The sequence below is a fragment of the Myotis yumanensis genome, unplaced genomic scaffold (assembly GCF_028538775.1).
Source record: "Myotis yumanensis isolate MYYU_CA2020_CCGP unplaced genomic scaffold, mMyoYum1.0.hap1 SCAF_5, whole genome shotgun sequence".
Lineage (NCBI taxonomy): Eukaryota > Metazoa > Chordata > Mammalia > Chiroptera > Vespertilionidae > Myotis > Myotis yumanensis.
The window spans coordinates 935,450-963,402 of NW_027223756.1; the positions used below are offsets into that span (position 1 = coordinate 935,450).

The 27,953-nt window shown below is 63.9% G+C and overlaps 1 protein-coding gene across 2 annotated transcripts in view; it reads right to left on the reverse strand.

The window, feature by feature from the left end:
* The window catches only part of MAD1L1 (mitotic arrest deficient 1 like 1), a 147,358-nt gene that overhangs the window by 77,151 nt on the left and 42,254 nt on the right, over nt 1–27,953 (reverse strand). The gene's annotated exons all lie outside the window — the stretch shown is intronic.

Sequence of the window (27,953 nt, forward strand, 5' to 3'; positions counted from 1 at the left end):
CCTCGGCCAGTATCTTCCCTGACAAATTTCAACTCTGACCTTAACTTGTACCCCCTCTTTCCGGACCCCTCATGGCACAACCAGTGCGCCAGGACGGAGGCCACAGACCCATCACTGTTACTGTTACCTTGTTCCTGGCTGGTGTCCATCATTTCATTTCTCATCCAATCCCAGAGGTTTCCCCGCTTTGCTCTCTCCCGCCTCCCTCGTCTATCACCGGTGGAGTTCATGTCACCCACTGACGAGACGTCTCCTCCTTTGACTAACGTATAAAACAAGGTGGAAACCGCCGTCTCCGTAGCATCACCCCAATCCCACCCCAATCCACTGAGGTTCTGCTTCCCGGCAATTGTCGACAGTTTGGCTCAAATTCGCAAAAGTTCTTCACAGGTTTCGATGTTTCTTACGTTAACAGTTATGAAGAACTATGTTGTTTAATTTCCACCTATTTGTGAATTTTCCAAATCTCCTTCTGCTATTGCTTGCTCACTCCGTGAGGAGTCAGGTCTGGGGGGACAGGTGGCTCGGAACCTTCTAATGAGAAGTGCTCTGGGGCCACAAGCTCGCTGGATGCCCTCACCTAGGAATGGGATAAGAGTCCCGCCTCGTGAGCCTCTCGAACCCATTCCAGGGGAGGACATACAGGAAGCACCACTGCGGCCCTGCATTCCCACCAGTGACTCTGGACACACCGTGGGCGTGGCAGGAACGGGAGTCCTTCCTAAGCCGCGTGCTGGCGGTCACTGACATCACTGACGCCAGAGCTACACTAGGAGTTACCAGAATGTCTCACACAGAAAGGGGGTCGACCTCAGGGGGAGGAGAGAAAGCCCCAGGGCACCAGGACAGCCGGCTGGGCTCCTATGCCCCTACCCCTCCCTCCCTCCCTTGGAGCTGCGCCCTGGGGGCAGGGTCCAGGCTGCCCTGGGCCAGCCGAGGTCAGGGCTCCCAGGGCCTCCTCCTGGCCTGCAGCGTCCCCCCCGCCCCCCGCCCCGGGCTCCGCCCGAGCGCTCCCCACTCTTTCAGGAGGAGCCCGCTCAGCAATCCCGAGGTGAGGTGCGAGGTGCGCAGCAATAGGAGGCAGCGGCGGGTGACAAAGGAAGTGCTTCTCTGCACACAAATCCTCCTGGGAAGCGGATGGAGTGGCCATCTGGCTGAGATTAGCATCCCAAAGCAGCACCCACGCAGGCAGAACTTCCACGCAGCCATTTCCATGACAATCACATGAAGTGCTGAGGAAGCGTTTGCAGAAAGACTATCCCAACTGCATCTCAACTTCCGCTGCAGTGAGGAGAGCTGGGCCTGGTGGCTGGACCGCCCTGCTCTCCCGGCAGCCTCCTCTGACCACGCCAGCCAGGGGAGCGGAGGTCCACGCACCCGTCCCTGGGCCTCCCCTCCCCCACCTCCCTTCCACGCCCCCTGCAGGTTTCCTCTGAGAGAGTCCCCCCCAGAATGACTGCCGATGGCCCTGTGACGTCAGCCTCCCCATCCCCGCTGCCCGGTGACGTTCACTCGCTCTGTGCCCCTCAGACGGACAACGACCCTGCAAGGTCCCCAGAGAGCACCCCACACCTGCAAGGGGTCGTCCAACGTGTTTTCAACCAACAAGCAATAGAACAGCCAAGCGGCCAGAGCCCTGGGGACACGTGGAGAGCTGGTGGCCGGCCATGCCCTCAGCTCAGGCAGAGGAGGTGGCCTCTGCACCAGCAAGGGACAGAGGTCACACTCTGAACACACAGGGAGCAAGGGCCACCGCAGGCACCGGTCTCCAGGGGCTCCCAGGCCAGGCCCATGCTGACCAGGCACTGCTGAGCTGGCAGCACCTGTCGCACCCCGTCCACAGGGGATGCTACTGGAGGACGGTCCACTCTGTGGCCGCACAAGCAGGGACCAGCCCCTCTGCCCCTCCTGGTGGCACAGACACCGGATCCTGAGAGGGAGCACTCAGAAAGGCCCCGAGGGCCAGGCAGAGGTCAGCCGCAGCGCCCTGCCCGGAGCTCAGGGTGGAGCAGAGCCCCTCAAGCAGGCCGGTGGGCCCAGGGCTTGCAGGAGGGAGAGGAACGGAAGGAAATGGAGGTTTCAGGAAAGGTGAGTAGCTAGGTGGGCTGAGGGAGGACGCAGATGGGGTGGCTGAGAGCCGGGGCGACGGGCCAGAGGCCTGGGGGGGGGGGCGGGGCGGGCTCCTCCCCTCAGGCACTAAGGAGCCATCACACTTTCACGTAAGGCTGCCGTGGGCCAGCTCCTGTGGCCTGAGCCCCACCGGCTACAAACTAAAATGAACTCAAGGGCAGTGGCCAGCGGCCCCCTCCACCCCGAACTGAGCTGCCTGCCCCGCACCTCACTCTGCAGCCCAGCAAGCAGGAAGCTGCCTGGCCCCGCTCAGCTCCTGGCCGAGGCCCCAGGTGGGTCCTGCCTCCCTCCCGCACGAGCTGCCTGCGCCTCATCTGTATTCCACGGCATCAGGCCTCTCTTTTGCCTTCTTTGTGCTGCAGAGATGAGTAAGTTCCTAATCTCTGCTATCTCCCAGCTGCAAACGCTCAAGCCTCTTTTCTCTTTATTTAAAATATGAAATCTCATTTCAGATTCGCCGGAGACAGCGACCATCCTCACAGTGCTGACAGACACCCCCTATCCCCCCCCCCCCCCCCCCCCGCGGGCCAGGCAGGCGCTGCGGCTGGGAGCAGCACGCAGGCTGGGTGTCAGCCCTGGAGCCTCAGCCAGAGGAGAGGTCCTGCTCCACCACCACGTCCTGCCACCTGACGGTCAGGGCCCAGCCGCAGGCTCTGAGGGACACAGCCCACGGGGCCATGCCGGCCACGGGAGCCCCCACAAACCACCGGCTGACTGTGAGGAGTCCCCGCAGAGCCCACACGGCGGGAGCGCCGAGAGCACGAGGCCGCAGCAGGGGTCGGCCTCCGCTCCCGCCCCATCCTTGCTCCGTGGGCTGTGGCCCCGAAAAGCCCCGCAGCTGGGGGGCCTGAATGAGCTGACAACCCGCACCTGGCTGCGCTGAGCTCCCGACTCTGACACGAGTGCGAGGCAGCGGCTTTCTGGAGTCCAGCTTTGGGGCCAGAACACGAGGTGTAAGAGAAGGTCACAGCCAGGCACTTGTGCCCTGGAGGGTGGTCACAAATGCCACCGTGTCTCCGTGACCTGCCCGCTCAGCCCTCCTCGCCCGCGTGTGACAGGCTCTCGGCCACTCGCAGGATCCCACCCCCGTTCCGTGCCCAGGCCCTGGCCGCCCAGCAGGGAGAGCCTCGGAATCAGCGGTCCTGACCAGCACCCGGGAAGCAGGAGGGAACCCGGGAAGCTGGGAGCCACGCTGGCCTGCACCTCGGGTCCTGGCTGCACGGTGGACCCTCACCTTGGCAACGCTCCGTTTCTCAGCGTCCTGAGTAATTCCTCTGCCGGGAGGGGGAGGGGTGGCGTGGGGATGTCCAGGGTGGGGCCCAGCCGGGCTGAGCCGCAGGCAGGAGCCCCGGCGCCTTGCCCTCAAGCTCACCTTCCTTCTCCCGACACATCCGATGAGTTGACATTGGTGTTAAAATCTTAACATTTATGTAACAGCTCAGTTATTAACGGAGTCTCGTTTGCATGTGTCAGCAGGGGAGAAAATCACCTAATTAACCACTTTCCCATCAGCAAGAGGAGGGGCTGTGCTGCCAATTTGTTTTCAACTCCTCCTTCCGACTCTCCAATGTTTGCTCCTTCACCAGGGAAGATTTATAACCCTTGTCACAAGGGACTAGAACCTCTACCAATATACCCACCATCACCACCAACACTATCACCATCATCACCATCACCACATCACCACCACCACCATCACCGCCACCACCACCACCACCACCACCATCACCATCACCACCATCACCACCACCATCACCATCACCACATCACCACCACCACCATCACCACCACCACTATCACCATCACCACCATCATCACCACCACCACCATCACCACCACCACCACCACCATCACCACCACCGTCACCACCACCATCACCATCACCACCACAACTATCACCACCACCACAACCACCAATATCCTCACCTTCATCATCACCATCACTATGATCACCACCATCACAACCATCATCACCAATATCACCACCTTCCTCAACATCATCACCATCATCATTACCACCAACATTATCACCACCAACGTCACCACCAAAATGACCACCACCACCAGCATCATTACCACCACGACCGCCACCAATATCACTGCAGACACCACCCCTAGGTCCACCACCAACACAGCATTTTTCCCTGCTCCTTCGGGAACGTAGAGTCAACATCTGGAACAGCCTCTGCAGATGTGCCCTGGTCCTCTCAGGACATCAGCCCACAACCTGAAGGACAGCCTTGCACCTCCAGACCCAATCGCACAGGCTGGCCCTTGGGAGAACAGGCCTGCGTTCTCTCTGCCTGGAGACCCCACAAGTGGATAACTCCTCCTGTGCTTCAGAGTCCGCCCTCTTCCTCAGGGAGGCTGTCCCCAGACCGCCCAGCCGTGCTGGCTCAGTGTGGGCGCAGCTGCGCTGTCCTGTACACAGTAACACCCAGCGGATGTGCTCCTGTGTGAAAGGGTAAACTGAGGCGGGAAAGAGAGGAGGGAAGGAAGCCCAGCTACCCTGAGACACTGCCTTCCCCAGGCCCAGGTCACAGAGCGGGGGCTCTCACCTCCAGGCCGTCCCCAGACAGCAGCAGTGGGAGGGGCACCGGGCAGAGCCCACCCCCTTGACCTGCAGGCCTGACTGAGCTCGGGGGCTCCAGTCCTCTCAGGAGCAGGAGCCATGGCAACAGAAACCTCAAAACATTCCCAGGGGGCTATTGGTGAGAAACAGGGAGCAGAAGGGGGGGGCGCAGAAGAGAAAGGGTAGGGGATGGGCTCACACCCACCCAGAGGCCCCTCAGCCTGGCCCGGCAGAGTGAACAGCTGACCAGAGTCCCGCGGGGTCCCCTGCGGACCGACAGTCACAGGTGGTGCCTGACTCTGGGAACACGGTGTGGAGAGCACGGGCTGGGGGCCTCCATGCACCGGGTCCTGACCACAGCTGTCACCCAGGCGTGGGGAGCAGAAAATCAGACACGCAGCCCGCGCCTGCCACCCAGCCCTACGCCAGGTGCGCTCCCACCCCGCGGCCAGCGGGCTCCCGTGGACAGGGAACACTCCGGCCGAGGCGTGACTGGCCACACCTGCCACTCAAGTCCTGTGGCTGGATTTCCACACCGGGTGGGAGCCAGGACAAAGGCGAGGGTGGCAGCGAGCTCTCCAAGCGCCCATCACGCCGGCTGAGGACAGGCCAGGGCATGGTGTGGCCAGGACCCTCACGGCACCACACTCTCTGGGGAGAGGGCAGGAGTCCACACGTGTTTCTGCGCGCTTCCCCGGCCAGCTCCCCGGTTTAAATGCCTTTGCTCTGTCAAGTTCTTGACCTGAGCGCATAACTGCTATAGACTGTGTCACATGCCTCGTCCTGACACCGCCAAGTCCCACGGGAATTATCCCAGCACAGGGGAGCCACCCAGCTCCCACTCTGGCTGCCCCCTCCCCGCCCACACGGTGCACATGACAAGTCCTGGGAGCCATGCAGTCTTCAAACCACAGCAAGGGCTCCGCCGGGGAGCAGGGACAGAGGCCACTCCCTCCCCCAGCACTGAGCCAGCGAGTGACACGCAGCCCGCCCGAGCGGAGCCAGGCCTCTGCCCAGAGCCCTGCCAGGTGGGCACAGGAGGTGCACAGCGTGTCCTGTGGGGAGAGGGTCCTGGCAGGAAGGAGTGGCACAGAGGCCACGGCGGGGCGGCCATGAAGCCCAAGACAGGCTTCCGACAGTTCCCAGGGTGCCCTGTGAAGAAGGGATGAGAGACAAGAGAAGCGCAGGCCCGCTGGGCTGCAGGGCTGAGGTCCAGGCCGGGCTGCGGGGCAGGGCTGGGATGGAGCAGCCTGTGGAGTGAAGCCTGGGCTGTCCCGAGCCCACGCTCCGGGCCCCACACTGAGAAGGGACTGGTCCCTGCAGGTGTCAGTCACTTGACAAGCTGAAACCCCCGCCTCTCCCCCCACGACCCCCAGATCACCCCGCAGCACCAGCCCGCCCCTCCGCCCCTCGGGGCCACCTCCTGTAGGAAGCCATCCTCCAGACTCAGGGTCCAGCAGGAAGGCGCCAGCAGCGTCACTTACAGACCCCTCCTCTCCACCTGCACGCCCGCCCAGCTCCTGCCTGGGGGGTCAGGGCCGGCAGTGCAGTGGGGTGTGGCTGGCCAGCCTTTCCCTTCCCCTCCTCCCAGCCCTGACCCTCCACAGCAGGCCCGCCACCCCTCCCCCAGCCCCAAACCTCAGGAGCAGACGCAAGACAGGAAGGGGAGCAGAGGAGGGCCTCCCCTGGGTCCCGTGTCCAGCCTGGTGGCCTCCCCAGCAGCAGCGTCCGGGAGCTGACCTCTCAGCACAGCCCAGGGGCCACACCCACAGCTTTCCCGGCCCAGCCCTCTATGGCGTCTATAGTTGGTTCCCAGAAAATATATGCGACTTGCCCCCCTCTGTTTGAGTGACCATCCTTTTTCTGCTGTCCTGGAGGTGCTGGCACACTGGGCCCCCCACCGTGAAGCGTCCACCCCCACCCCCTGCTCCCTCCCACACTCGCCTTCTGCCCTCACAGGCCCCGCGGGCCCTGCTACTCAGTAAACACGTTCAAGATGCTGAAAGCCCAACAGCTCTGTCGACCGCATGGATCGGACTCGGGGAAACCAGGGGCGGCTCACAGGCCGACTTCACCCCCAGGGAGCGCACCCACCCTGGGTCCCATTTCACCACCAGTGAGGACACGGGGCGGAGCTGCCAAGGGGCCTGTCCAGGGCTCCCGGCCCCACACAAGCACCCTCACCGCCGGCCAGGAAAGGGGGTGAGCAGTACCGACACTCGGCTGCGAGTCCTGGGGACGTGTCTGGGTGGGTCACGGGCAATGGCTGCCTCCAGGCCACGGCCACCGGGTGTGTCCTGCACAGGACGCCCGGCTGCGAGGTGCCCTGCCAGCTTATCTGGCACAGAGGGACAAGCTGCCCCATCCAGGTGCTCAGAAACACCTATTTGTAAAGTGCTGACCAAATAAATCCCCAAAATGGATCGTTTTAAAATAAAAGCAGATGCTGGAGATTTTCATCACGTACAACGACACCTCCGTACAGCCGAGCCCACTGGTCTGCGGAGCCAGCGCGGCGGCATTGTGTCAGCGCGAGTGCAATTACCGGAGCAGCTCCCCCCGCCATCCGCGCCATTCATCCCGCAGAATAAGCGCAGATGTTCCCTCGGAGCAGAGAGAAGATGAGCGCCTTTCAAATGACACTTTTTCAGTTTAAAACTTTATTTAAAATAAAAAGTTATTTAAGTGAAACTCACACAGTTTCCCCCTTGTTTGACTGGCTATGGGTGTTGCCTTCCCAGGCTGCTTCCGCCTAATTGGACTTTCCATTTTCAAATGAACATCTGTGCTGAGGGCTCAGCACTTTGTGGAGCTGCCCGGGAAGGTCTGCAGAGCCTCCCGCAAACGCTGGTCACGGGCGCCCGCCTTCCCGGCCGGGGCTGGCAGCTGGGCTGGCCCTGGCTCTGAGTGGAGAGAACTTTGCAGTCTCCAGAGCGGAAACAAGGGTGCGCAAGGGTGTGCGCACGGGGAGCTGCTAGCCCGGCCTTCCTCCCAGGCACACACAGCGGGGCACTCCGCCTGAGGGGAAGGCTGCCACATTGAATGCCACCCTTCTCCCCACGTTGTGTGTGCCAGCTGCTGGGACATGCAGGGCCACCAGGACACCAGGCAGGCACCACCAAGTGGGGGCTTCAGCCCAGCCACTGGAGGCTCCCTGGACCCCTGCCCCCCACACCTGCCCCCCCGGCTGAGCCCCCGGCAGCTGGACTGCAAGTCCCAGGGAGGAGGACCTAGCTCTGCTCTGGCACCTCCCCTGCCACCTTGAAGGCACAGCAAGCTCTGCCCCAGAGCTGCGCAGGCCTTGGGGGTGAAGATGGGCAGCGTCCCCAGGCCACAGTTTCCTTTTCTGTCAGTGTGGACAGTGCCTCAGCTTAAGCTGCCCGCCTGGCCACTGGAGGCACACCCAGGATTAGGTGCAGAAAGAAGGGTTTTATGAGTGAGCACCATGAAGGAAACCTGACGTTTGCCCTGCCTGGGGGCCTGGGGGAGGGGACGGGGACAGCCACGGCCTCACTGTCTGCTTCCTGTCCCTGCTCCAGCCCCTGGATCACAGACAGAACCCTCGGCCGCCCGCGTGTAGGCCTAAGCGCTTGGAAACACTTCCATGTTCTTACAGCGCTATATTTAGAAACCTCTAAAGAAAGCCAGGAGGGTGTTGCAATAATGTACGTTTTTAAACTCACTAATTGAATGTTGCCATTACGAGTGCTATTTTGGGCCATCTGCTCACCATGTAATTTAGGAACTAGATTCTCATCTCACAGGACACATTGTCGCTGCTCTGTGGCCACTCACTGGCTATTCCTCACACACACACACACACACACACACGTGTGCACATACGCACACATGCATACACACATACACGTACATACACACATACACACACACGTATACACACGCTGCAATTGGCAGCCACAGCTGCCTCCTATCGCACGGTGCCGGGTCAGGGCGACGACAGAGTGGCGAGCAGGCTCACCGAGCCCTGGGGCTGAAGGACAGTGACGGTCACGAGGCCACAGCGCGCTAAGTCCCGGAGGGGGTCCCCTCTGGGCTGGAAGCAGCAGGAATGTCTGCAGGTTAAGCCATAGCCTTCTTCCAAGGCTCCCTCACCAACCGCACTGCGTATCCCACACCCTACCCCCAGAAACCGTGCCTCAAGCCCTAAAACCTCCGCCAGCCGCCAGACTGTGAGTCGGGGACCGGCTGCACCCCAGCTCACGGCGGGCCGGCCTGCGATGGACGCCTGAGACCCTCCCCGCTCCATGCGCCCCGAGGGCCTCCATGAGCCAGGCAGGCCTCTCCGACAGCAGGCCCGTGCCGCTGTTCACGTGGAAGTCAACTCCTATCGACACGGCCGACGGGGTCTGGCCCCGAGCCACTCGGCCCGCGGACGTGAGCCTCTTCTCCACGCACAGCGCAGGCACTGGTGTGAGAATCAGAGGCCTCTCCTGCCCCAAGTGAGAGTCATGTCACTGAAAGAGCCATTGCTTCAGACGACGCGGGTGCTCCAGGCGCTCCCAGGTCTTGCGAAGGGGCTGATGGGCACAGTTTCCGCAGGAGACTCTCCACCTGCGAGGCGCCGCCTGGCGAAGAGGTGGGCGCACGCCGCCCGGAGAGCTTGTCACCCCCTGCGCCCCGCAGAGCACGCACACTCCCACCCACATAGCCGCCAGGTCCTTGAGCCTCTCCTCCCCCGGAGGGAAGAAAGGCTGCAGGACGCGGGGGCCTGAAAAGGAAAAGGCAGACTTTCAGTACGAAGCACCCAGGGCGCGGGGAGGCCCAGACTTCAGAGGAAAGAGTAAAATCAAGAGGAACAGAGTGAAGCACACACGGGAAGGGACCTCCCCCCTCCCACCTCCCCCCACCCCCGCCGTGTCCACCACACACCTCACCCCGTGTCCACCGCACACGCCTCACCCCGTGTCCACCGCACACGCCTCACCCCGTGTCCACCGCACACCTCTCCCCTCCCCCGCCGTGTCCACCGCACACTCTGCACTGATCTTGGGTGAGAAAGGGAGGAGCACCCTAAGTTGGAAAGGTGCTCTGACACATCCAGTCGCTCGCCCACAGTCAAGACAGCCAGTCTGAGGTAGAGATGCCAGGCCCACCACTCCTGCTGCCTGTCCCAGGTCTCCACCACCCACCCAAAACCCACGTCACCACGGGCGCATGCGAGGAGCAGGCCCTGCACGGCAGACAAGGAGCGCCTGTCCCCTGAGGGGCCTCAGGTCTAGAGGGCGAGCAGCCCAGCTGAGAGCGGGTGGGGCACGGGGCAGAGTCCTGTGTGCGCCCCAGGGCATGGAGGCTGCTCAGTGACCAGCAGGACAGGCCACTGCCCACAGGGCAGGGGGAATGGGCAGCAGGAGCCGCCGTCAGCGAGTGCACAGGAGGAAGGCGCTCAGAGTGCGTCGGGGGCCGGGAGCGGAGGCGGGTGCCCCCCCTCGGCGCTCGGTGCCGGGCCTGAGTCTCTCAGAAGCCGCCTCCGTGTGGAGCGGTGTCTCCCAGAGCTGTTTCCCCAACAACACAAGCCGGTTTTTATAAAACAAAACATGATAATGATCTTGGCTGCACATTCCAGGAAAGACGTGCCAACAGGAACACATCTGGGGAGCAGGCACAGGAGGTGGGGGACACACGGTGCTGAGCGGCCTCACACCGCCTCTCCGGGAAGTGCCAGGCGGGCCCGAGGCGGCCGGAGGGGGGACAAGGACCCCTGGTTTGTGGAGGGTCTCCCTGCTCACCCGAGACTGCAGCACATCTGCTCTAGGCCGAGCAGCCAGGGGACCGCAGGGGCACAGGGCCCCGCGGGAAGACGCATGAGGTGCCGCCCCACTGGATGAGCTCGCAGACACACAAGACAGGCGCGCACGATGCACATCAGGGCCTCGCAGGGAGAGTGGACGAGCAGTGACCACAGGCCCCGTGGGCAGGGACCACAGCGCATCTGCAGGACCAGACCCAACAGTGTGGCTCTGAGGGTCCCTCCAGTTGTGAGGTTTCCTGCGACTTTGTCCCGTGAACCAATGAGCAGGCTGCTTGCACAGGAGTGCAGGCGAGGAGGGTGCCGGAAGGGATAGCATGCTGCTCTCCAGCGCACGGAGGGGGGGGCTCTGGCTCTGAGGGACAGGGTGGGAGGAGGCTGCAAACAAGCCCCCACGTGGGCTGCAGAGCCCAGGGCACTTGCCCTCCCGCCTCACCCCGTCAGGTCTGGCATGGTCCCGGGCACCACGGGTAGGGTAAAGCGGCTCTGCAGCGTGGAGGGCCCGGGCCCGGGCGTGAGACTGTGCTGGGATCAGGGCAGCCTAGAGCCGAGCTGGCGGAGGTGCAGAGCCGGAGGGCCCGTGCAGACAGCAGGCACCAGAGCGCGAGGACATCTCTGGGCCCAAGTGACTGCTGCTTGTCACCTCCCTGGGGCCTGTGAGCTCCACCCCAGAGAGCCACCTGCTGGCCACTGGCCGGGCCGCAGGGACCCTCCCCCAACCCGTGCAGACAGACGGGCAAAGACACAGACACCCTCAGATCGCAGCTGAGAAGCCGGCCTGGGGAAAAGCCCCCGCTGTTCAACGTAGTGCCCCCCGTGGGTGAGACTGGAGGGACGGACTGGCTGACGTCACACGTCACCTAAAATGTGGGGGAAGGAGGACTCGCTGTTGTTTTCATTTTTAATTGAACAATTACATGAGGAACAAGAAAGACACACCCACTCCCCGGAGCCGGCACAGGCTGGCAGCACCGGGGCCTCGGGCTGCGGGTCACACTGGCGGGCACAGACCTGCCTGCACCCCACACCCGGGAAGTGCAGGGAGCGTGTTCTAGCAACTCACCACTGGGCCCGGAGCCACGCAGCAGGTGCTGATCACGTGGAGGTGCAGGCCCTTCCCACGCGTGGAGGGCGACCCTGACCCGAGCTCCGCGGAGGCCTGGCCGTGCTCCGATGAAGAGATGGAGTCGCCAGCGGCCCAGCTGGTGAAGGACAGGACAGCCGCTCCGACACGCACACTCCAGCCCCCGCGTCTCCAGGGCTGCTCCAGGCGGGGCCTGTCCACTCACTGTCCCTCCCACTCCTAGGACGCTGTCTGTCATCACGCCTGGCCACTGGGTGAGCATATAACACAAGACCACGGGCTCTGGCTGGTCGCTCAGTGGTTAGAGCGCCGGCCTGAGCACCAAGAGCATGCAGGTTTGACTCCCGGTCAAGGCACACACCTGGGTTGCAGGGTTGATCCCAGCCCCAGTCGGGGTGAGTGCGGGAGGCAACCAATCCACGTGCCTCTCTCACAGATGTTTTTCTCTTCCTCTCTCTCCCCGCTCCCTCCCTCCCTCCCTCCCACTCTCGAAAAAGCAATGGGAAAACACCCTCAGGTGAGGATTAACAATAACAAAACAAACGGAAAACAAGAGTCACGATGCCCCAAACCCACCTCTGAAACTGTCCGTTTCACTCCCGGCGCCCCCAGGACCGAGCTCCTGCCACCAGTGCTGAGTGGCCGCTGCAGGAAAGCCTGCCAGCCAGTGAAATCGGGGATGGGGTGGCGGGGGCGCAGCAGGAGACGGGGGCACAGTGCAGACACAGGGGGCGCAGTGGAGAGGTGGGGGGCACTGGTTTCGCCCCCGATCCTCCAGCCCACAGAGCGGACGTACTGTTTGCTCCCGTGGGTGAGGGCAGGCTCCCTCCTCTACAACCAGAAACGGCCACCCTCCCCTCCCCCGGGCGGTCCGGGTGTTCTCTGGGCCCAGGAAGCGGGGCCAGCGGGCGCCTGGCTCCTCAAGGACGCACCGGAGAAACCTCCATCCAAGGGCGGCGCTGAGCGAGGCGGACGGGCCCCGCTGCTGCAGAAAGCTGGTCTGAGGCAATTAAGCCTGTTTCAGAGTGGGTTTGGCGGGAGGTGCTCAATCGATAGATCCCTCCAGCACACGTCCCTGCAGGTAAGGATCAATCAGGCAAACGCTCCCAATCTGCTCCCGCTGAGCCGAGAAGCAAAGCTGTTTACCATTCATGCCCAGAAATAAAGAAATGAACCCACCAATTAGTCAGCACCTTTGTTTCTCGGGAAAAGCTTTTAGTTGCTCCAAGAGAGCCAGGCCCCCGCGCGGCCCTCCATTAAGGCGCAGGTGGACGCCGAGGAGCTGAGTGCACGCTCAGGAAGGGTAGGGGGTGAGCGCAGCTCAGCCTGGAGACAGACCTCAGGGCAGGACGGGCTGTGGGCCACCTTCCCACGCTGGGAAGCACGGCACCCACCACAGGGGCCTGGGACCCGTGCCGCAGAGCCCGGTGCTCACGGGCACCCAGACCCTGGGACGGAGGTGCCGCCTGCCGGGCGGGTTCTGGACCAGGCTCCTTGCCCCTCGGCTGAGTGTCCACGAACCGTGGATCTGCTGGCTCCTGGGGTGCAGCGGAGTGAGCCCCGTCTCTGAGCACGTGCTCAGTTGCCTTCTCCCAGGGCCGACTCCAGCTCCATGTCAAAGTGAGAAGCCAGCTCTTGGACAAGAGGAACCCATGTGGCCACCAGCCGCTCACACACCAGTCCCACCAGGTAGTCACTCAGGGGCCGAGCCCCCCCAAGAAGCCACCAGAAACCAAACGAAGCTCCTCGACTGGCCCATGAGGCCGCCACAGGGAAGCAGGTGGATGGCGTGCCCGCGGGACCTGGGCCACTGGTGCAGGTGGGCAGTCCCATGCTGACCTGCCCAGGAGGTCCTGCTATGAGCAGCGACAAGGTCAGACCATGGCCCCGGCCACAGCCCCACGCGGGGACCATGGACAGGACCTGCTGGTCAGGCCCCAGCACACAGGCCTGCCCCTCTGAAGCTCTTCCAGGTTCAAGGGCTCCGAGGACCCCCTGACTGAGCCATTTGTGCAGAGACCTGGACGCGGAGCTGCGCCGTGTGCACTGAACTCGACCCCAACGACCCCACCTGCCACGAGGAGCCTGGAGAAGGGCCCGTGGGAGGTCCGCCTGCCCTGAGGATGGAGCCAGCGCCAGGCCAGCGCCAGGCCAGACTGCCTGCCTGCACCAGTGGGACGTCGCCGACCCGCCTGCGAAGAGGGAGAAGGTCAGCGGCAGCCGCTCACATGCCATCACCTGGAGCTGCCGAGAGAGAAGAGAACGGGGGAGGAGCGGCCAGAATCGCAGGGAGCAAATAAGAGCGAGACTGGACACAGCAGGCGGGGCTGCCGACAAAACGGCCCGGCTGTGGAGGCCCCGAGATGTGATGGTGACCACAAGGAAAAGCGAGCCGGGTGCCCGGTGAGCAGGCCTCAACCCGAGGGAGCGGCAGAGGTCAGGCAGGGCAGCGCGTCACGTGCTCGGCAGCCGCCATGGCCGGTACAGGCCCGGGTCTCAGAGCCCAGCAGCTTCCCGGCCCCGCGGCACAGGAGCAAGGCCGCCACCTAGAGACGCGGGGCTGCAGGCGGTGGCAGGGCCCAGGGCTGCAAGGTGGGAACACGGGCAGGGGTGTGGAGGGGAGAGGCGCTGAGAGGGCAGAACAGTCACACCTGGGACCGGACGGAGGCCGCCTCCCCTCGGCACTCACAGGAGCCCCGGGCACTCACCCAGGCAATAGGCAGGAAGCGGGTGGGAGGTGGCGATGCCAGCCAGGCCCAGGCTGCCCTCCTGTCAGTCTCCCGCCCGCACCAGGTATCCGTCTCCGGGCGTCCGGAGGGCCAGGCGCTGTGCCGTGTCAGACAGCCCCGCACCCTCAGGCCCTGCGAGCTCTCAGACATGGCCTTCGGGACTGGGTAGCTGGGTGCCTGTGCGCTCATGGCCCGGTGTGCCGTGGGCGAGGGGTGGCTGAGGGTTCTGAGCCTCACGTGGGAGGCAATGAACCGCCCCCCCCCGCAGACGGAGCAGGGGCGTCCTCAGACCCCGGGGCTGGCGGTGCGAGCCCCTGCGTGCTTCCTCTCCAATGGTTGCTGGTGCTTCTCTGGCAGCTCCTAACATAAACTAAGGAGACAAGCAAGAAAGAGTCCTGACATCTGTCCAGCCTCAAAGCTCAGGAAGACAGGCTACCTGACGAGTCGGCTCAAAGCATCCACTTGAAAGGGAGCCAGCACTCAGCTTCTAAGAAGCGGCCACTTAGCACCAGCCGCCGGGCCTGTGGCTCTGCCCGGAGACAGGCCACTCGCTCTGGACACAGCTCCGCCAGGTGGGAGAGGGTACCGTGCTGGCTGCCACTTCCGGTGGACCGAGGTGAGTCACTCACTGCCCGCGTCCGCCCTGGGCGCTGCGACAGGCCAGGGGCTGCAGACGGCAGTCGGAGGCGGCGGCCTGTCCTGGGAGCCCTGCAGGACCGGGAAGCGGACAGGCTCACGCCTGGGACAGACCCTGAGCTCCAATGAGGAAGCAACAGCTCACAGAGGAGAGAGGAGAGCGCCGGGCAGGGGTGCACACACGGCGGGAGGGGGGTCAGCCTGCACCCCTGCTGGGGGGCTGACGGAGGGAGGGAGCACGTGAAGGAGAATGGGACAGGGCAGGGGAGGGGCTCTGCAGCCCTCCATACAGGGCACCTCTGCCTACAGGGCCTGCTCCACTCTGGGGATGGGCCTGCGCAGCAGGCGGGGCCCTGGCCTTCAGAGCCACCTCCCGAGGAGCTGGGCCAAGAGAAAGGCCCACGGGGAAGTGCAGTCTGGAGGGTGAACCCACTGCCCTCAGGACACTGTAGGCACTGGGAGCCTCGCACCCCCTGCAGGCTGGGTGACCTTGAGCAAGAGCCTCACCCTCAGACTCCACCCGAGAGTAAGGACACGCCTCCCTCTGGCTCCGGCAGGCACTTGGCAGGCACTTACAGGGTCCCTGTCAAGCGCTGGCACTCGCAGGCTCAGGTAAGTGAGTGCACTTCAATCAGATCCACCTGCAGCAGGAGGCACTGAGCCACCTCCATCCTCCACCTCAGTCTCTGGTTTGGGGCAAAGACCAGCGGCTGGGTTGGCACTCATGCCCTGGGAGGGGCGGAAGCAGCCTCAACCTTCCCAGCCTCTGGCTCCGAGGCCAGACGGTTCCTCACTCTGTGCCCTACAGTCCCCGGGCCCAGGCCACTGACCGAGCTGGTTTGTCGTCAGCCAGCGGGATGCCTCCTGCCACCAGAGCCCTGAGGCCACACTGGCCCTCGGGCGGGGGGTGGGAGAGGCCACAGGCTCACCAGCAATCTGCTCGTCAGGGAAGGTCCACCCACAAAAGGCAACCATGAGGACAGGGTTCGAGAAAAGGCTGGAGAGCAGCTCGCCAACTGCTCGGGCTCCAGAGCCTCTGGTGGGAGCCAGCTGCTCAGCCCCCCATCCTCAGGCCCTGCCTGGAGCCTCTCGGGTCACGTCTGGTGGTGGGTGAGCTGGGAGCCACAGGACACAATGACCCTCTGTCATGGAGGGCTCGGGTGTGGCCTGCAGCCTCGACCATCACCAGGCCGGGCCAACAGGGGCCCTGCATGGTCACTCTGCCCGGCCTGCTCCCCGGGGGCTGCAGCCGGAACACCCACCATCACCCCAAAGGCGACCACGGGCCCTCACATGAGCTGAAACACAGTCTGGTCAGGGGTAAGCTTATGTGGGAGCGAGAGGGAAACCGAGGATGCCAGCGGGGGTGGGGGGCACACGCACTCTCTCAGCCTCGTCTCCAAGGGCGACTCAGAGGTGCCAGGGTCGAGGCGGAGGGAGGAGAGCTGTGCCCGCTGGGCGCCCAGCAGAGGCCGCTCCCAGCGCTCTGTCTCCACCGTCTTGTCAGGATCAGGCCACAGTGGAGGGAAGACCCTGTGAGGGTGAGCCCAGGGCGTCTGACCTTAGAGCAGCTGCCACCCACTGACCCTCCATCTCCAAGCAGCCTCCCGAGTCAGCAGGCGGCCTCCATGGGGCACCACAGGCTCCGCCCAAGGCCCAGGGACCACGTGCCAGTCCAGCGGGTGCCCTCTCCTGGCGCTGCTCCGCGTCTGAGGCCCAGCCCCCGGGTGAGGCCCCAACGCCAGGCCCCAGCCCACCAGACACATCTCCTCTCCTGAGCCCCCGTGACCGGGGCTGCAACCCCCTCCCACAGTGGGCATCTGGGTATGTGAGACTGGACCACAGCTCCACCGGGCTGACCACGCCAAGGCCTGGGCACAGCCAGGAGCCCCGAGCTGCTGGCAGAGACACTACCAACGCCCGGCGCCTCAAGGGCACAGCCTGCCACAAGCAGCAGTCTAACTTCTGAGGGTGTTTTGAAACGAAGGTAGATTATGGAGTAAATTACACACAGAAAAGATATTAAATCATAAAACTGCCACAAAACGTCCCCAGGGAGCAGCTCACCTGGGACAGGCCCTGGGCGGCACCCGCTGGTGCAGCGTCAGCCGCCTGCAGGGGAGCACGAGCCCCCACTGCAGCCCTCGCGTGGGGCTCCTTCCTCTCGTGCTGCCTCAGGCGGGAGTGGCCGCCCTCAGACACGGCCCGTCCACGGCGGCTGAGAACGGAGCTGGGAAACACTCGGGCTAACCCAGGTGCCCGGACACCCAGAGAGGGGCCTCGGCATCCCCAATCTCAGCGCAAGGCCTGCCTGGGAGCCAGCCCCCCTCGCCCCCAAGACCCCAGGGCTCTCCAACGTGAGCCGGCACAGGCGTGTCCCACTCCCCGGGGCACTGGGAGCTTCTGAAAGGGCGTGGGCCTCGCTGCCCCCCCCCCCCCCCCCCCCCCCGCAGCCGGTCACAGCAGCTCATTGGGGCCAGCGGGCTGGGGCATTCTGGGAAGGTTCCAAGCAGCCCTGGCCCAGATGCCACCCCGGGAAGGAAGGACGCGCTCTGAGGCTGCCATGGCAGAACCCGGGCTTCCCTGGCTTCTACAAGAGGCTGTATTAAAAACGGTCTAAACACAATAAAATCTGTTACATTTATGGCAGGAAAATATGGAAAGACAATAAAACCAGCGGAGCACAGGATGAGAGAACACTGCGGCCCATGGCTCCCAACAGGGGCAGACGAACAGACAGACTGCTCAACGGAGAGGCGTTTAAGCCAATTTAAAACTCAAAGTTCCATCTCTCCTTCCCCAGGGTCTGCACAGCTCGCTCACGGAGGCCAGCCAGGTGTGTCCCCGCCTGTCCCCCTTCCTCCTCGGGGCCTCCTTTATCGTCTGATGCCAACCCCACTTCCCCACTTCAGCACCCGCCTCCCTCGGAAACAGGCCTGGGGGCTGGCCACGCCCACCTGAAACCCCAGCCGGAATGAGCGCCAGGACACCAGGGGCGTGGGACCCTAACGGAGCTGGTGAGGAAGCGTGCCCAGGCCGACATACAGAGGGGACTGGGCCGGCTCTGGGAGCCCTCCCCTCCTGTCCCCTCCTGTCCATGCTGCAGGAGAGCAGACAGGCTGGCGAGAGGACCCGCCCACCTGCCTGTGCCTGAGTCTGAGGCAGGTGAGCTTCCGCTAGGCCCCTCCTACCGGTGGGGGGGTTTGGCTCCCGATTAGCAGCCTGTGTCAGGTGGTCCATCTGCCACAATGAAGGGGCCAGTATTGACACATTACTAACTAAAGCCCACAGTTCACATGAAGGGTCACTTTTTGCCCTTGTGGGTTCTACAAATTTCCAGATGTGTGATGTCACGGTCCACCGTTCCTGTGCCCTGCAGAGCATATTCAATGCCTGAACACTCCTGTGTGCTCCGCCTGCTCACCCCTCTCCCCTCACCCTGGCAGCCGCCCGTCCTCCTATCTCCATGCTCTGGCTCCCCCAGAACGTCCTGGACTTGGACTCACGCCACGTACAGCCTTTCAGATGGGCTTCCATCACTTAGGCACGTGCGGCTGAGGCCCCTCCTGTCTTCTCGTGGCTGACAGCTCATGTCCCTTTGGTGCCGGGTAGCGTCCCGCGGTCTGCGGGACCACCGTCTGTCTACCCACCACCCCCGGAAGGACTGCTTGGGTATTTCCAAGTTTTGTGACGACGGGTAAAGCTGAGAGAAGCATCTGTGTGCAGGTTTTTTGTGGACATAAGCTTTCACATCTTTTGGGTAAATATCATGGAATGTAATTAATCAAACGGTAAAAGTATGCCTAGTTTGTAAGAGACTAACAAGCTGTCGTCCAGAGCGGCTGCACCCTCTGCACCCCTCCAGCATGAGGGAGGCCCTGCCGCCACCGCACCCCGCGTCCTGGCCGGCACTCGGCGCCGTCCGTGCCTGCGGTGGCCTCGCTGTGGCTCTCATGTGCATGCCCTGCTGACACAGGTGCGGAGCACGTTCTCGTGTACTCATTGGCCACCCGGTGCCTTCCTTGGCGCGCTGTCTGTTCAGATCTGCTGCCCGCGGTGTAACTGCTCTTCCTGTTGAGCTGCTTTCTGCCTGTTGAGTTCTGCGAGTGCTCTGCGGACCTGGGCACCAGTCCTTCCCCAGCCGTGCTCTGCAAGTGCTTTCCCCCAGCTCGGGCTTGCCTGCTCATTCTCCTCGTGGTCTCTTTCACAGCCACAGTTTACCATCTTAATGAATTCAGCTTACCACCCTTCCTTTCACAGATTGTGCTTTGGATGCTGAATCTGGAAAGTCATTGCCACACCGAAGGTCAGCCAGGCCCGCGCCTGCTGCCTCCCGCGCCCGGCAGCTGTGCATCTTCTATGAAGGCCGACCACCCAGGCAGGGCAGGCGGCTCCCTGAGGGCGGCTGTCAGTCCCTCTCCAACCTCCCCCAACCCCCCCGCCCCCCACCCCCACCCCAGCACACCCTTCACTCGGGCCCTCAGGAAAGCAGAGCAGTGCAGGGATGCCCAGGCGGCGACAACGGAAGGTAGGGCACAAGTGCACAGTAAAATGTTTCAGAGCCAGACCTGTGTGGCTCAGTGGTTGAGCGTCGACCCTTGAACCAGGAGGTCACAGTTCGATTCCCGGTCAGCGCACATGCCAGGTTTTGGACACGATCCCCAGTAGAGGGCATGTAGGAGGCAGCCGATCAATGATTCTCTCTCTTCATTGTTTCTATCTCCCTCTCCATCTCTCTGAAATAAACATCAACATATTTTAAAAAAATATTTAAAGATTACTAAAAAAGGGAAGACTATACCAATTTGACTTTTTTACAGTGTTTTCTGCCACGTAAACTTTCAAGTTTCTCCTTTTGTCTTCTATGCGCCCACGGTTCCCCGTGCTGCTCAGAGAGGCCTCGGAGGTCATGAAACACTGGGTGTTGAGCTCTGCACAGCCTCCCGATCAGAAGCTCTGCCCGGCAGGGTGACCCCTCCGCCCAGCGTGCAGCCCTGAGCGCAGCTCTTCCTTCTGGCCTGGCTCCCAGGGCTCCCAGGCCTCCCAGTTTGCTGCACTAGCACTTGGACTCTTCAGGCCCCTATCTGCTCCCTGCAACGCACCGCACGGCACAGCAGCCCCCACGCCTGCGTCCCTGGGGGCCTGAAGCCCTCCCGGCCCTGACGCACTGGCCGCGGCCATGGTCCACGGGCCGTGCCTGCTCAGGACCACCCGCCTCGCCCGGCCACTGTCTGGCTCTGTGTGTGCAGGGGCGAGGGGAGGCTGAAGTGACCACAGAGGAAGGAGGGAGGGAGTCCGGCAAACTGGAAACAGCTTGGATTCGCCAACAAGAGGCACCTGGTGACCCGGGAAGGACCCAGTCACCTCCCACACCAGAGTCCCGCCGTCACCAAGGAAGTGGGGACGTGGTCCCCAGTGCAGTGGACGCCAGGGTCCCCGCCAGGAGAAACCGAGAGTGACGGGCCTCCAGGTGAGCCGCACGGGCCCCCGCCCAGTGTCCGATGCTGAGGGACAAGGACAGCCACGGGAACCCGGACACGCTGGCTTCCGGAGTAACTTTCCTACGGCAACTGCGACAGACTAACCGCAGTGAACTGATTTCACTGGGGAAGGACTTTGTTCCCAGTTCTTGACGAACGGGAGTTCACATGTTATCCACTTCCACATCCCTCAACAATAAAAACTTATTTAAAAGGCCCATGAATATGTAAATGCCATTTTAAATATGGAAATGAAAGCACAGGGAAAGCAGTCTGGGTGTGAAATATTAATGGCAGCTCAATTGCTGGAGGAGCCCTCGCCTGGAGGCCGGCCCAGGAGCCCGCCGCCACCTCTCAGCCACCTCGAGCCACAGGGACCAACCCTAGTGCCTCCGCCAGTGCCCCCTCCGACCCCGGCCACTCCCGCCCTCAGCAGCGTGGTGAAGGCCCCGGGCAGCGAGCTCACCTCTCAGCCCGGCCAGGGCCGCGCACCCAACAAGGATGGGCTGTGTCCCAGGTGACAGAGCAGGTAAGCAGCCTCCAGAGCCTCGAGCACACGGCTACCTGCTGGGTCAGAGGTTAGCCAAAGACCTCGGCTGGCAGCTGGCTGGCCTGTGGCAGGGCCAGAAGTGAGGCCCCACAGCCCGAGGCTCAGGACCCCAACCCTGACCAGCGGAGCCAGGGCTTCAGGGGGCTTCCGGATGCGAAGAGGAGTGGCCCGGCCACTGTCCATGGACAGAGCAAGAGCCTGAGCCCCACGGTGCCTCCCTGCGCCCACACCGGGTCCCAGACGGCGGCAGCACCTGGCCCGTGAGACAGGCAGACCCTTCCCTCCCGAGACCTGCTGACGAGGCCCACATCGACGGGCAGTGGGTGCTGCGTGTGACCACGGGCGGGCACTGGGCTAGGTGGCCGTCGGACCACACGGCGGAGAGGAGCCACGCAGTCCTCGCCCACGTGGGAGCGCGCTCCGCCCTCACCTTTGAGAATGAAACACCCGAGTGCCCACGGCGCAACGCTGTCCACTTGCCCTGGTCTCCGCTAGGCACGCGCCCGGGAGAAGCACTGCCCTCACAGGGCACAGCCCAGGCCTGGGGCCCTCTCTGCCCCCACAGCCTCTCCCCCCACAGCCTCTCCCCCCACAGCTGCTCATCTACACCCCCTTCCAAAGTCACACAAGCACTGCCAGGTGCTGGTCCTGAGCCCAGACTTCCCACTGGGCCCCAAGATGGACTGAGTTCTCTCTCAGGGGTGACAGGGCCTTGGTGTCAGGGACAAAACCAGACAGTTATTCTGGAAAATGAGAGCAACTCCAACAGGTCTCAGGGCCATGCTGGACCCGGCAGCGGGAGGGTCTGTGCCCCCGCAAGGTGCAGTGTGGGGCCTGCTTGGAGGGTCTCCCCAGCACAGGGAGGAGAGGGGAGGGGGGGGAGGGAAGGGAAGGGGAAGGCAGGGGAGGGGAGGGCAGAGGAGGGGAAGGCAGGGGAGGGCAGGGAAGGGGAGAGGAAGGCAGGGGAGGGGAGGGCAGAGGAGAGCAATTGCCAAGAAAGCACCTGGGAGAGACAGCCACTCACCCAGCTCCTTCAGGCCCTGCCCTCATCATCATCCCCCCCCCCCCCCCCCAACTGGCCACCAAATGTACAGGCTCGGCGACAGCACTCCCCTGGGAAGCCTGGCAGGAGGCCTGAGGAGTGAGCAGAGCAGCTTCCAGGGCTGTGGCTCCACCTCCTGTCCACAGGCGGCACTGCAGGCCAACTGACAGGCCAGGGTCCCTCCCAGCAAGAAGGAAGGAGGCTGGAGAACCAGCGGGAAGGGCAGGCCGAGCAGGCGGCGGGAGTCACTCCCCTGGCCACCGAGCTGGGCCCACGCGGCTCAGGCCCACACCTCACGCAGACCTCACCCAGAAAGGCTGGCCCTGGGTGGCCTCAGGGGAGCTTCGGGCGCCGCCTGCAGGTGCTCCTTGCCATGGAGGAGGGAGGGCGACAAACCCGACTCCTGAGAAGCCCGTCTGCAGGGGCACCGGGCACCAGGCACGGGCGGGAGCCCACCGAGTGTCCCACACAGCAGGAGCCCCTCGACGAGCAAAGCTGATGGAGGCGGCGCCCGCTGCGGGCCGGGGTGCTCAGGCTGCGTGACCACCCCCGGGAGGCAGAGCCCTTTGGAGACAAAGAGACGCAGCGCTGGGCGGCCGGGAGAGGCCTGGCCTCCTCCGCCCCACGCAGGCACCGGCACCCAGCAGACAGGCCACGCCCCCGGTCCCAGCAGGCAGCGTGGGAGCAGGACACGGACAGCCCACAGCCCCCCGCCGCGCTGAGGCCGGGAAGGTGACGCGGGTCCCTGCCAGACAGACAGCCGGCCACGCGGCAGGCAGGCCGGGCCTCGGGGCCAGCAGCCCCGCTCGCGGCGTCTCGCCTCGGGCTCCGGGGCGCCCCAGTTCTGGGCAGGTCTGATGAGAGGGCACTTCTAAGAACGGCTCCCCGGCGGCTCTGTAGCCACAAAATACACGCCTCTCTCCCGCCGCACAAACCCCTTCGCGTCCCAGTGCTCCTGCGAGGGTGACACGTGCTCGTGCGTGTGCGTGTGCCACGCCAGCCCGGCCCCACACACCGCCCCGCACGCCGCCGGCACGGCACCCGGGTTCACGTAACCACAGGCAGAAAACATGCCTTTTCAGAGCACAAACCTGGCTGAGCCGCCTGCCTGCTCGGAGGGACGCCGCCCTGGGAGCCCAGCTGCCAGCGTGGCCCCGTCAGCCTGGGCGGCAGCCTTCCCCAGTGCCTTTTGCTGGCAAGTCAGGTAACGCATCACCTGGGTCTAAAGCCAAACAGCCAAGTTCACTCCCTGGCGGGACGCTGTGCGCACGGCTCTGAGCCACGGGCCTCCGCAGTGTGAGGCGCAGCCAAGGATGGGATGGGTGCAGGAGCCAGGAGATGGGTGCCAGGCAGCCAGCAGGCAATCAAAGGTGCCAACTCCTCCCCCTCCACTGCTGCGCACCTGGGCACACAGGAAGCACACCCGGGGGGAGGGCGGGGCTGAGGAAGAAATGCACGGGAAGGAGTGGGAGCACCAGTCCCTCCTCCAGTCGCCCTGAAGGGTGCCCGCCTGCCCCAGTCCTGATGCCGGGGCAAGGGCAGTCACCGCTGAATGCGACTGAGACAAAAGACCCCGGAAGGTTCTGTGCACCCAAGTGACATGGCCGCTCTGTGACTGGGGGACCCAGGTGCAGACGATGCTGGGCAGAGGCCAACCCAGTGGACAGAGGTAGAAGCAGGGTGAGTGGTCAGAGCGGCCATGGGGTCAGAGGAAAGATGAGGACCAGCAGGGAAGGACCAGTGCTGGGTCTGGGTGTGGACTGAAGCCAAGATCATCTCCTTGTGGTTGGACCGGGGGTGGGAAAGAGAGGGAGCGAGTGAGGAGCAGGTTCACGCCTGCACCCAGAGCCAGGGTCACTCATGCCCAGCAGACACGGAGCAAGTGGCCGCAGTGCCCCGAGTGGCTGCCGCGTGGCCGGGCGGTGCTCTGGCCAGAACCACAGTGGTGGATACCACCCCAAATCTTATGGAGACAAGGAGAACCAATTAGCACCTAATGGAGAAAATGGAACGGCACAGCACGTCACCTGGGGAAGCCTGCGTACGGAGTCAGCTAAGGCCACCTAAGGAATCTGAGCTCAGCAGGACCTGGAGGGGGGACGCAGCCGGGGAGGCAGCCCGGCAGGGTGTGTGCCATGTCAGGGGACGGGCCGAGCTGGAGGCCCAGAGCAGAAGAGGGGAACCCGGCTGAGAGGGGCTGCAGGGGGCAGAGGCAGAAGCCAGGGCTTTCACCCAAGTGGGGTCTGCTTCCACGGAGGGCGGAGCCACGGGGGCTGGGAAGGAATGGCCGATTCATTTCTGGTCAGCGGGGTTCCCTCGGGCAGCTTCGTGGAGGAGGTGGCACAGAGAGCCAGAGTGGACACAGCAACACAGGTTCTTACTGTCTGCAGGAAAACTGTAAGTGACAGAAGAGGGTATGGATTCATGGGCACCTGGGGGCAGAGCGCCCCACAGCCGTGAGGAGGGAGCACACGCTACTGCCTGCACGGCCCGCACACACAGCAGGGCGGGCAGCGGGGCCCAGGGCAGCGTCTGCCTGGAGTGTGGCCTCCATGTGGCCAGGCAGGCGGGCCCGGCTGACAGGCAGTTCCATCCGCTGAGGAGGGACAGGGTGAGGGCACGAGGTCAGAAGAGAACCCAAATCGGAGGAAATCACTTCTGCTAGCGTCGGGGAGCCGGGCACCAGAGCCGGCTCCGCCCGCAGCACCCACAGTCCCTGGGTCAGGGTCAGGAGGCGCGGCCTGCGTGGCCCCGCCCTCCCCTGCTGCATGGGGGCAGCAGCCTCTCCAGGTGCATCCTCGCCACCTGCCAGGACACGGCGCCCACTGGCACCTGACTGCACTCGATGGCGACCCCCCCCACCCCCCCAGTCGTCACTGCTTGTCTAAAAGGCTTAACGTCATCATGTCGCAAACGGAATCCCGGGCCCTGTGCTGTCACTGCCCTGCGCTCCCGCCAAAGCAGAGGAGACCCCCTTCCTAGGCCAGTGATGGCGAACCTTTTGAGCTCAGCGTGTCAGCATTTTGAAAAACCCTAACTTAACTCTGGTGCCGGGTCACATATAGAAATGTTTTGATCTTTGCAACCATAGTAAAACAAAGACTTATATTTTTGATATTTATTTTATATATTTAAATGCCATTTAACAAAGAAAAATCAACCAAAAAAATGAGTTTGCGTGTCACCTCTGACACGCATGTCATAGGTTCGCCATCACTGTCCTAGGCCCTCACCAAAGCCTCGCCCCTGCCTTTTCCCTCGCCTGCCACTTCCGATCCACAGCAAACCTCACCTCCTCCCTTTCCCAGGTGCCCACAAGTTCTACCGCTGCTGGGCTTCTGGCCCCAACAAGCTCACTGGAGCGCTCACTGCCGCGGGGCCCAGCTCACGCCTCCCAGTCACTCAGAAACTCGGGCAGCAGCCATCCGCGATGCTCGTTAGCGCTAACAAGGCCTCCTGTGCCGGCAGCAGGCCCAGCGCCGCACGGAAGATTCTGACTGAACTCTCCCGACACCCGGGTGCCAGCTGTCACCACCGTCACCGTGACAGGCGAGGCCGAGAAAGGCTGATTAACGCCCAGGGGCCCCGAGCTGCTGGGTGTGGGGCTGAGGCTGGAGCCCAGAGCGGGCCGAGAAAGGAGACTCCTGGCCTCAGCTGCAGTCGGGCGCAGGTGAAACCTCCAGACTTGGAGCAGGACCAGCCCTCAGGCATCTCGGTGCCTCCTGGCCCTGCTGGGCTCAGCAGCTGAGAGCGCGGCCACTCACACAGACCCGGGACACGAGGCCGGGCCCGTGACGCTCCTCGGTGGGTGAGCGCGCAGCCTCGCGCTCCAGACCAACAGAATCACGACTGGCCTGCTGCTCTTCACTCGCCCTCAGGAAGCGGCAGAGAAACCAGCCCACCTGGCCATGCCAGGGAACAGGCCAGCCACGGGCACCGCCTCCTCGGAGACAGTCCCCCAAATGCCACCCGGAGCCCCAGCACCGAGGGAGGCAGCACAGAGGAGCGGCCAGGCCGAGGCTCTCGGGGTTTGTCACCCTCCGACAAGCTGAGGCCAAGGGCTCCTCTGAGACCCCACAGCCGAGGAGGCAAACGCAGTGGTCGGCACAGCCCAGAGCTGCCGGAACCTCTGGGCGACCGGGTGGCCCGTGGGGACTGCTGCACAGGAACGTCAGGCTGGGAGAGCCGGCCAGGCCCGGCCAGGCAGACCGGCACCCAAAGAGCAGCCCCTGGACACAGGCCAGCGTTCCTCCGGGCTCACTGCCTTCCACCTGCCCCAGGGAGGCAGCCTGAGGCTTCCATAGGAGCAGAGGACGAGGGACACGGCCTCCCAAGCACTCCTCAGGGGTGTGGGCTCCACCCTCAAACCAACCACCGGAGCTCCGCAGACAGACAGCCAGGGTTCGAACCCCGTCCCTAGGACGCCCTAGCTGTGTGACCGGAAGGGGCGGAGGTCCTCCGCTGTGCACCGTCCACACCACAGTTCAGGTGGAGCCTGCCTGCGGCCCGGAGCACAGAGCACGGAGCCCGGCACGGGCAGACGCGCGGCAAACACCCTGGCCTGGCCCGCCGTCAGCACCCCTGGTCTCCAGTGAGGCACCTGAGCCGGATGCCCGACAGGGCCCTGAGAAGCCCGCTCCACTCACCAGGGAGCACTCCTTCCAGCAGGGCAGAGCAGCCCGCCCCTGCAGGAGCCCGTCCTGTCCAGGACCTTCCGTGGAGCCCGCACCGTCCTAGCAGAGTCAGCAGGACAGCAGGCCGTGGGCCGAGCCACGAGGAAATGCAGCCTCGCCGTGGCCTGGCCTGCAGTGTCCCCAGATCCACCGCCAGCAGAGAGGCCTGGCCGACAGGGCACCCCGACAGAGGGCCCAGCACTCTGCTCTCTGCAGGGCACCCTCCTGCACCCCCCCTGGGGCTCAGCACCATAGGGGACACGCTGTCACAGCTGCACATCCACAGGCCCGCCTGAGTGCTGCCCTGCGCCAAGCATGCCATCCCTGCCGCGCTTCCTCCTCACCTGCCCACTCTGACAGCCACTGAGCTGACAGCCGTGTGAGAAGCAGTGCTGCGTCCATGGCACCCGCTGGAGGGAGAAAGCGGCCCGTCCTGCAGTGGGAGGCTCGGGGGGCTCTTTACGCCCAGCCCGTCTGGGAGCACAGGCCACAGCTCAGGGCCCACGTTGCGAAGGCACACACAGCAAGAGGGTGAGTGTGGGGCCGGGTTCCAGTGGCAAGGCCGTAACTCAAGCCATGGACATTCCCTTCTCCACGCCAGGCAGCACTGGCCCCACGGCTCGGAACTGTGTCGTCATCTCAGTGTTCCCCACCCCCGTGAGGGGTGTGGCTCCCCCTCAGCCTCTGCAGTCAGGACGCGGGCCCTCCCTGCCACCTCAGAGACGCTGGGATCAGCCCAGCCTGAGCTGCTGTCCCCATGCAGGGCTGGGCAGTCGGCTCGCCCTGCAGGAGCTGGAATGCCGCGGCAACAGTGAGAGGCTCAGACCTCAGCCATGCAGGCCTCACCACGGCCACAGCCACGGCCACAGCAGTGAGTGCAGGGAAGGAGGTGGATTCAGGGAAGCAACGCTGAGGGACAAAACCCACAGGATGCTCTGGCCCGGGCTTCGGGGAGCTGGGGAGTGCTGGCCTGTGAGGAGGGCCCTGCAGCCCCGCCCGCCTGGCCCTGTGGCCACCTCCTCTCCCCGTCACCCTGCCTCTCTGCAGAGATGCACCAGCCGCCCAGCCTGACAAGAGCCCGGGCCTCCTCACAGACGCCCCCATCAGAGCAGCTGCCCAACCCCGGCCGGAGCAAGCGACGCTGTGCACGGCCTCCTCCCCATCCTCCCGAGTCGGGCTCGCACAACCCTCGATGACGAGTGCCTGAGGCCAGAACTGCCCGCCAGCCCGCTGTGAGACCTACGGGCACTGCTGCCTTCACTGGGCCGTTCCCTCACCCAGAAGGCGGGC